General features: G+C 43.5%; 1 long non-coding RNA gene across 6 annotated transcripts in view; it reads left to right on the plus strand.

Annotated features, from left to right (window-relative positions):
- LOC147031131 (uncharacterized) overlaps window positions 1–10,229 on the plus strand; it is a 95,081-nt gene that overhangs the window by 12,179 nt on the left and 72,673 nt on the right. For all 6 annotated transcript variants that reach the window (XR_015056671.1, XR_015056670.1, XR_015056672.1 and 3 more), the window contains exon 2: window positions 1,785–1,899. This is a non-coding gene — a long non-coding RNA (uncharacterized LOC147031131). The remainder of the gene's footprint in view (window positions 1–1,784; window positions 1,900–10,229) is intronic.

Genomic DNA, 10,229 nt, shown 5'->3' on the forward strand with positions numbered 1-10,229 from the left:
GCGATGTGTGTTTGCTCTCATACAAGCCTCGTCAAGTTATACAAAAAAAATAATCCTTTCCTTCACTCTCACTCTCATGGATCACAAACAAACAAACAAACTTCACCTGCTATTATCACTCAATGTTCTCCTCGCCATATTTCCCTTCCTCACTTTAATTTCCTTGTGACATCTGCATCTCATTGAATGTCCACATCACTTTCGGTCAGATTTGTGGTCACTCTGATCACCAACATGGTATGAAGCCTTCAAAATGGTGGCCTGTGATGCAAGAAAGAGGGACCAAATGACCTTTGATCTCCTATTTGACATTCTCATTTGTCTTATGTTGAGAAAGTTAAATAAACAAGCTCAACTCTGGCTCGAATGAAATACAGATAAAAATCTCTTTTTTAGAGATTACAAGGGTCTCAGATGGAATACAAATGTAGAGAATACTTAAGGGTCTTGGCTCGTGCGATGCGAAAAGGCAAAGGGCAGCAGGTTAACAAACGACCACATGCAGGACCACATACAGGTGGAGTGGGTGGGAGAGAGGTGAGCATTAACAAGGAGGGAAAGGAGGAATAACACAACAACCAGTATCAAAGGCCCATCTAGGAACAGGATGGGAAATAACAAGCATGTGTAGAACAGATCGTGGGTATGCGCATGACGTCATAATGGGCAGCGCAATTGAAAGACTGAAATGAGGATGATCAGACAACAAACACAAGGAGACTGTTCCACAATTAGGAGACTAATCGTGCGAACGAATGTAGATGGCCAACCAACCCAGACCAGTCGGGTTAGCAGCTGAGCGTTTCTTGAAGAATGTGTCTTACCAATGGTGGCTTGGGGAGGATACAGGTAACAGAGGGCAATAGGAACAAGGCCAGATGTAGGCTTGGATTTGAATAATTAATAGAGCTCACCAACTTGCTGTCGGTGGGAAAGTGATAGTCCTTCTGCACATGAGGCATAGCGATACGGAGAAAGGGAGAACATTTCATGGTCCTTCAAACGTGACCCGAAACCGAAATGGATGTGGATACTTTGAGTCCTGGGAGGACTCTGCTCTGTTCCACCTTCTGAAACCCACAAGTGGAGATTACAACCAACTGGAGTCAACAACAAAATGATAAAGTTAGTTTTCCATCGACTCAGATAGATCAAGGATGAGGTAGATCCTTAAACCTTGCCGTGTGGAATTCCTGCCTGAAGGTAAAGATCATGGGAAAGGATACCATCAAGGCCCACCCATTGTTCCCGCTCATACAGGAAATCAGCAGCGGGCCCAAAATAACAAAGGAATATAACAAAATCAAGGATGAATAGCTGCCAAAAATGTGTCGCACTCCTCAAGGAGAAGTGTCAAGGACGTGTCATTGCTATAAGGCGTACTTGCTCAAAATAAATTGAACTCACCTTGTACAGTATTGTAATAGGCTGTTGGTCCTTTGACGCAGTGCGAGTACCTCACGTGTCACTTCAAGAAGGGAACCGACCGACTTGAGCTCCACTGTTGGTTGTGGCAGTAAATTGACCAAGGTGGCAGCAGACGATGTCTTACTCTTGTGAAAGAGACTTGAATGTCGACTAGCAAATGCCAGCATGTGGAACAACTTACAGAACGTCCCATCTGACAGAGGGTGCCCTGACTGTGTACAGCACTTGGGTAACAGCTGAGTCGGGTCGAGAATGGAACCGAGACTGCAGGAACCAGTTAATACATGTTAAGTGTCATGTAGTTTTTAAATTTTTATTTAAAGTTATCAGCAATTTCTTTGCTCTGTCTCAAACAGAAGGTCCTTCTGATCGTGGCCAAGCGACCCTTTGAGCCGAACAAGTGGTTCACCCTGAAAAGTTTTTTGATGAATCATCGGTTGTGAAAGTGAATGTGTCGAGTCAAGTCAACACGTAAGTGATCTCGTTGGGTTATGAATTGGAAGTTTTAAATACAGTGAGGATAGAGAGAGGTCGGGGGTTTCACCTTTTGGTTTCACATTGTTGTCAACATTTCACATTGTCAACAATCTACATTGTTGCATTTATTGTTACTAGCAGGTACTCCCGCTATCTGGTAGGAAGTACCCTTCCTGGCCCACCTTCGGCCCAATGTGCTGCGGCACCGTCTTGGAAATGCAGTTTATAATTTTTGTCATTTTTAACCCTTTGAACCCGAGCAGCCGGTCTCCGGCTGCTATTCAAACCTCCATATACCCGAGCAGCCAGTGAGTAACCGGACGCCACATGCTCTTGTTTATCACGAGCAACTTCCTGAGCAATTAGCGGCTACATTATATTGCCCCTGATCTTCGGCCTGCGTCGCCGCCAACAGCTCAAGAAGTGTGAGGGAGGCTTTTGCTGTGCACACGATTTGGTGGTTCTCCCATCGCTTCCTGTCCTATCCTGGTGCGTGTGCTGTGGGTCTCATGCAAAAAAAAGAAAAAGTGCGAGTGTGAAGGAGGTTTTTTGCCGTGCATACACTTTATTGCACACTCCAGTCGGCCAATCTTTGTGTACACGCCAAAATGCATGTCTTGCGGAAGTAGTAGCACGAGATTCACAAAAGTTTTTGAAGGTTTCCCACTAAAAAATGGCAGAGGACACGGAGGGGATAGACCAAGGCCTGACTCATCCCCAGGATGGACAAGAGCCACTGCAGTGTTCAATGAATGCCAGTTTACACCTAATGAGCAACCAGGGACTAAAAATGTACCAAAAGTAATAAATGTGGAAAGTACTCCACTTGACTATTTTGGGTTGTTCTGGGATGATGTTCTTTGGGATTTACTTCTCACAGAGACTCATCGCCAAGCTGAACGTGTGATTGTAGCCAAACCAAACAATTATGCAGCAAAATCTTTCCAACAAAAGCCTCTTATTTTGGCAGAGTTGAAGGCATTTTTGGGGCTCAGAGTCACCATGGAAATGTTAATACATAAAGATAGGTACGAGCAGAACTGCTTTTCCAAAAACCTCGACTGGACTATCACCGTTATCCTGGACGCTGTGCTTACATGCCTTGTTTTCCAAATGTCATGACAAGAGACGGGTTCCTTGCAATCTGGTCTCTCCGACATTGTGTAAATGAGGATGATCCCCAGCTTGACAAGACTAATGAAATATAGAAGACCCACCCAGTGTTCAGTTATTTGATTGAGAAGCTCAAGCATTACTTTGTTCCAGATTGTGAACTTTCACTTGATGAGGGAATGATCCCCACGAAAAACAAACCGTCGTTCAAACAGTACATAAAGGACAAGCCGATCCGTTGGGGAATCAAGACTTTTCTATGATGTGATAGTGAAAATGGGGTTATTTGTAATGCTAAAGTTTACACTGGGAGGAGAAATGATGCCGAAGCTTTCGATAACCTTGGGGTTACAGGTAACTTGGTTATCCGAATGACTGACAAATTCTCAGGACAGAATTATTCCCTGCACACCGACAGATTCTACACCTCAGTTCAGCTTGTTGAGTATTTGATCATAAAACAAGGGATAAGGATCTGTGGAACTACTATGACCAACAGAAGAGAATTTCCTAAGACTCTTATCAGGAGAAACAATGAAATGTAAAAAGTGGAATAGGGAATTCTATTCAGTGGGACTGTTGCTGTTATCGTTTGGCAGGACAAGCGGCCCATATGTTTTATCATGTAAATCTATGTCTCTTCCCCTCCTGAACATGTTCAGCGATATTATGGAACTGAAAAAAAACAGATTCCTGTTGCTTGTCCAAAAGCAATGAAGACCTATCATGATTACATGAAAAGGAGGGGGGGGGGACAGACAAAAATGACCAAATTACTCGATTGCAGAGATGCTTTCGCCACTATAAATAGCCAAGACACTTGGTAATAAAATAAATGTGGGCTGAGTACAATGTATATGCACTGATTGGTTTCACAAAGCCCCATGCTCCACCAAACAAGGGAGGAGTCACTTTCCATTTGTTTACAGAGAAACTGTGTCAGGAACTTGGAGGAGATGTTCAATCTCCTGGAGCAGCATTTGGTAATCGACGCTCAGCAGAGTTTCAGGACGAGCGACAACTGAAACGGGATGCTCACCATGATGGAGAAAAGGCTCCACATGCGACGACCAATAATCATGTGTGCAGAGAGAACTACCTTATAGCTAAGCAAAGACCCCAAGGGCAAAGGACAATGACTTGCCAAAACTTTGAAAGACAACACACTGGTGCATGTACTGTGAAGAATTCTTATGTATCGGAAAGCCGGGCGATAACTGCTGGTTTGACTGGCACTACAAAGTAGAGTATTGGCGATAAACTCGACAAAGGAGATAGCAAGACAGTCTTTGATTCAAAATATCATTTATTTGTAATTACAGGGAGAGAAAAACATTTTTACAGTCAGACAACAAAATTAAACAAATTTCAACTTTTCAGTTATTTTTCTCCCAGGATCCCAGGGTGGGGGAGCTGAAAGTCCAAGTGGCTCAGGGTTCAAAACATTAGAAGAAATTTCATTCATCACAAATCGTACTCCATTTCATAAGGAAGATGATTTGTCATACCGGCCATCACCAAAGGTGGCGCTATTTCCACCAGTGCCTATTTTGGAGATTTGGTGACATCCAAGTTTGTTCTATTATATTAAGAAGAAGAAGAAGAAGAAGAAGAAGAAGAAGAAGAAGAAGAAGAAGTCTTGATGAGAGGAAGATTAAAAACATTTTCCTTTTTTTCGCTTGCCTGTTCGAAGAACAGAGAGCTATACCGATACCCCCGGCGTGAGCATCAGCGTCAGCGTGAGCGTGAAAATGTTAAAGTTTTTGGTGCAAGTTATTTTTTCCTTTCTAATGTTTTTATTCACCATACTATTTTTTATACGCCCAATATATATATATATATATATATATATATATATATATATATATATATATATATATATATATGTATGTATGTATGTATGTATGTATGTATATATATATATATATATATGTATGTATGTATGTATGTTGAGATCCAGGTGAGGTCCACAGCGATTAAGGTCAAGCTTTGTTCATCACCGATCTTGGGAGAGAAGGTTTTATTTCACATCAGACATATGCATATGGAGACAACAGGCTTTGAACACAATAGTCCACCCAGCCTAATCCTCTGGTGAGCGGTCTTTCGGTACTGCCTTATATTCAATTTACTGCGACCTTTGAATGACTGTGTGTCAAAGAGGATTTATTACCATTCATTAATCTATTGCATTCTTCTGTCAGTACTGCTGATAAGAGAGCGCAGAGAGGGCAGAAACAACACCCTTGATTCCCTTAAAGAATTTTAAAAGGTAGCCTCCTACATGTTGTTTAGGCCTTAACAGTTCTGGGCAGTAGTCCAACAGATTCCAGGTAGCTCAGCTGCCCGATTAGCAAGGTCATTCAAACGGTCGACAAGGCCAGCTGTGTTGTAACAATGTCAAAACAAGTTTCTTGACAGTGCACAGATAAACTAATGGGAAGATTTATCCTTTCCCTCTTTCCAATTGAAACTCAAGAGTTTTAACCAAACACTAGTAGACATGTTTGGTTGCTGTTAGAGTACATACAATCCCCGACATTTCCCTCCTCTTGTTTCTTTGAAACATTTGCAAAAGAAACTACAAATGAAGAAAAGGAGCATCCGCAGGCCGGCAGGTCAGCAGACAGCAACCTCCAGTGGGTGGCCATCCTTAGGTTTAGCTCCAGATGGTCCAAAACGATTGGGAGTTCCACCTGCGCCCCCTAGCCCAAAAGGGGGTTCCCACCCACTTTCCAACCGGTCCACTAACACCCCGAGTCTTCAACAAGGGAAATATCGCAACATTTAAACATAGAATATAAGGAAGCCAAGCACTCCCAAAAGCTGCTCGTACAAGAATTGCTCATGGCTAAACAAGAATGAAGTTATACAGGAATATACGTTCCATTAAATATTTGATTATATATATTGCCGCTTAATGGACTTCATGAACAACAAGTAAGGCAGTGTTAAAGTATATAAATGTAATGTTCTTTATGAACAAAGCAAAAGAATATTTGATAAACTACAAGCCAGAGTATAATGAAGGCACAACCTGCCAGCAATTACCAACAAGGCAAATCAAATGGTATTTCTACCTAGCCCTTCAATTGGTGCAAGCAACGAAAGACATTCGTCCAATGTGAGTTGAAGCAATCGTTCATCACTCGGAGGAAGCCTGAGTAATGGATCGGCGACTACTGCAAGGTTACAATATGTTTCATTGTTCGTGGGTTGGGGTGACATGGGTGGGGTACATAGTATTGGGTAAGGGGGGGTAGGTGTAAGTGCAGGGAGGTTTGAGGATGGCAGCAGTCCAGCGGTGTTCACCGGGGCCATCTCCGTCTGTACTAGCTGGGTACTGGGCTTTGTTGTCCATCCTGAAAAACACTTTCCAATGGCCTTTTGGGCAATTACCTTGAAAAGCATCAGTAATATAAGTCCACACAATATTAAAGGCACTACAAGTCTATACAATATTAACAGCAACATTATTATTTAGGCAATTATACTTGACACTAATTACAACAATAATATTTACAATATGCAAATGTATTAATGGGTGAGCAACACTGTGAGCGCTCAAGGCATGGTGTAAGCTCCTTTCTCAACTTGCGCTTGAAGACAAAAAGTCTCATGAGATGCGTATTTACATATAAGGGTCATACAAGTATTTTCCATACATGCCTTCACTATACCTGGTATTGTCCATTTTCCACGATTATGCATATGCTAGTCAAAACACTGCCACATCTATCATAAACCTCCATCAGCATTTTACTTGTAGATTTCCTTTCTTTCTTGTTACAACTTCCTGTATCTTCGTGTGTAGTGAGATGCGTGAGTCCATGTTTGGCTTACCTTTTCACTTGAAAGTTCGTTGAGTAATCAGTAATACCTGGAAGAGTCTTCCCCAGGGCGCCCCTCCGCCAGAACACCTTGTTGGCTCCTCAGCTGGTGGGGGGTCGGGTCGGGTTGTGGCCCCATACAGAGGTCCTCGGGGTCTTCCTCCCTGAGTTCGCTGTTAATTATTATGATGGCCTGGGTGAGGGGTGAGGCTTCACAGCATTTCTTTAGACAAATGGAAATGAGACGTTTGATCAGAAATACTCCAAAAATGATTCCCATGATGATTAGGATTGCTGCCCCTACCAGGCGCAGTAACCAGTCTCCCCAGTCATGAAATATAGATCTCCACCCTGCGTAACCCTCCTTGCGTTCCACTCGATCGCTAGTGAGAGCTTCAAGCCTTATAGGTGAAAACACCTATAAGTGAAATGTGTTCTTCTCCGGGAGGTTACTGTATTTTCACAAGATTTCACAACTGTACTCCAAAAGGGTTCTTTAGGGGCCCATGGAACTTGGGTAATTAGAGATGCGTGTTGACCCCATATGAATCCTATTTGTGCAAAGTGCCCCCGCTGGGTTTTGTCTTGCGTTTTGTTCTGCCAAGCCACTTCTGTCTTTTCTGCATTTTCTGATGTCCCCCCCAACAGGTTTTGTCATAGCATAAGACCATCTAATTGATTTTATTTCCTCGTTTCGTTCTATCAAATCGTAAGTTTCCTCGGCTTGGACGCAAGACAGTTCTATGAGCTGCTGTGGCTGGATGGTTGTCAGCCCTCTGGAAATGAGTGGTGCGGTCTTGCCAGGTTCCTTTGAAAATATCTTTGCCTTATCTAGTTCTTGGTTGTATGTTTTCCCCAACCTTGCGTATTCACCCGCTTCCATTCTTTCTCCAGCCGCTCCCCTCCTATGTCGCTGTGGGGTTGGTACTGGTTCATTTCCGTGTCCCCCTTTGCCACGGAGGTGTATACGGTTTCTTTGGCTTGAGTGTGTTAGTGTGTTGCCTAGTGATAGGTCCCTCCCCCCCCCCCCACAAAGGAGTAGTGTCAGTACCAGGAGTTGCATGTTGTGTCGTCAAAGGTTCTGTCACTGTCTCCGTTACTACAAGGTTTACAGCATACCACTGCACTGAACACTGCAGTCAACTGCAACATAATGACAAGTATTTGTGCAAAAGATTATTTTTAAATGATACCTCCGTACGAGGCTCCCACCATGACTAGAGCTTGCAGGACTGGAAGTTGCTCTGGGTGCGTGGTGAGTGGATGTGAAGGCCAGAGACCTTACTGTACACTACTGTAGATTTTGATCAGGCAAGCATACCTTCCATCCATCTCCTTGTCTGACGGCCTGTAAAGTGTTCTGGTGTTCGTTGCTCCATCTTGTGGTTCTGGGGCGCATCTCAATCTGTTCACCATTCTTCCTAACTCCCCTGCACTCTGTCTGTTACTAACTGCCATTTAGATGTGCGGTGTTAGTCCTTCTCTGTGCTTCATTAGTTCGCGCTCTCTGGCGGCTTGTTTCACCTCCACTGCCGCTCCTTCCTTCCCGATCCATCGGTTGGTTTTCATCAGAGAGCGTTTGACGGTGTAATCTCTATGTGCTTTGGCCACGTATTCATAATCCTGCCCTGTTTCATCGTAGTAGACAGTGAGTGCAGTGCAAAGCCAATTCCATTCCTTCCAGATCGATGTCGTTGCTAAGCAACCATTCTTCTACATCCCTTTAATTCCGCTTATGCTTCCCAAATCCAATGAATTTATCCTGACAGATAGAGGCTCATATAAAGACAACAGACATGCTTTTCTGTCCGCTTCCAGACAAACATCTCGACCCCGACAGGCAGAGAATCGAAACGCTCCCTCGTCAAGGCCCACGATGGCTGCGTGTTCAAACAGCACGAGCTCCGCCCGTAAATTTCCCCAAAAACACCGCTATCCTCATCAGTGCGTAGCCTACCAAACGTCCTTGTTCTTGGATGTCTGACATGTAAACAAGGACAAATGTGTCCAAGAGCCACGTCCTAAAGGTTTTGTCTTCACCAGAAGAAGAATAATAAGAAGAACAACGCGGAGCTCTCTTAGAGCCGGCATTCGCGACGCGAGACGCGGCTAAAAGATAAACCCACATTAAATAAAATCCCTTCCTTGTTCAAAGCATTTAAAATCCCCCTTTCCATCCATCCTAAATCCCTCGGTCCTGCGCCTCTTCCGCGTCTTTTTTTTTTTTTTCAGATTTACGAAAATCAAGTATAAAACATGCTTAATGACCCCAACAATGAAACCAGAATTGAAACTGACGTTAAAACGAACCCGTAACGTCGATCAGCCTTACGAAACATGCAAAGTGGAAACAGAACTGAATTTGAATTTTAAATCAAAATGATGCTCCGTGGAGACCATCCATTTATCACGTACGTACAGTGTTCAAAGCCAAAACAGCATACAGAGTTTATCGGACCATGAGAAAACCCGAACGTTGGTCCATTTGACATCCCACACACAGCACGAGTACTGTAGGAAATTCTCACACATAATCCCCAAACTGTCTGCTGAAGTGGTTTTAATTATTCAATTCCCCATCGAGTTCACTCACACACACACACACAGACACACACACACACACACACACACACACACACACACACACACACACACACACACACACACACACACACACACACACACACACACACACACAATGACATTTGCCCATCACTGAATTAACAACACGTGCAGAATCAGTCATCATCGTCCTTCCTCCGGATTTGGTGTGCGCAATTCACCTCGTCCAAAGTCTTCATATTTACGATGACGACCAATCATTATCTCCATACAAACATACAAGTTGTTCCACACATACAAGTTCCAGGTTGGAACACTCAACTTACGTCTAACACAAAACTCAACCTTCCCCACCACATTGTATTCACAAATACATCCAAATAGGTAACGCTACAAACAGCCCTTCTCCTGGCTCATTAACTTTGTGGTTTTTCCCGTTGGTTCAAGATTCCCTCTGAATCAAATCGCTTACGTCCTGTCTCACTTTGTGACTCCGTTAGCCACGCTGCAAACGCTCTCCAGTGTTTTCCACTTTCACCGGTAACTTTAAGTGTTGTTCCTTTGGGTAACTCTATGTTCTTTGCAGAGTTATTCCCCATCTTATGTTCTTAACTTGTCACCAGCCTAAAGCTTTAGTCTTGTCTCCTTTTATCACGGGATCAAAATCCCCCTTTCTTGCATACCGCCTGATAGCTTTCTTTCCTCTCTTTAATGTGCAGGATCAAAGTCCCGCTCTACTCAATCGCCTTTAGCCTTCTCTCTTATGGACGGGCCTTTAACCCTCCCCTTTATGGTACAGGATTCCAACCTGTTCCCTCG

The sequence above is a fragment of the Eptatretus burgeri genome, chromosome 3 (assembly GCF_056783735.1).
Source record: "Eptatretus burgeri isolate ZD-2024b chromosome 3, Ebu_testis_v1, whole genome shotgun sequence".
Taxonomy (NCBI): domain Eukaryota; kingdom Metazoa; phylum Chordata; class Myxini; order Myxiniformes; family Myxinidae; genus Eptatretus; species Eptatretus burgeri.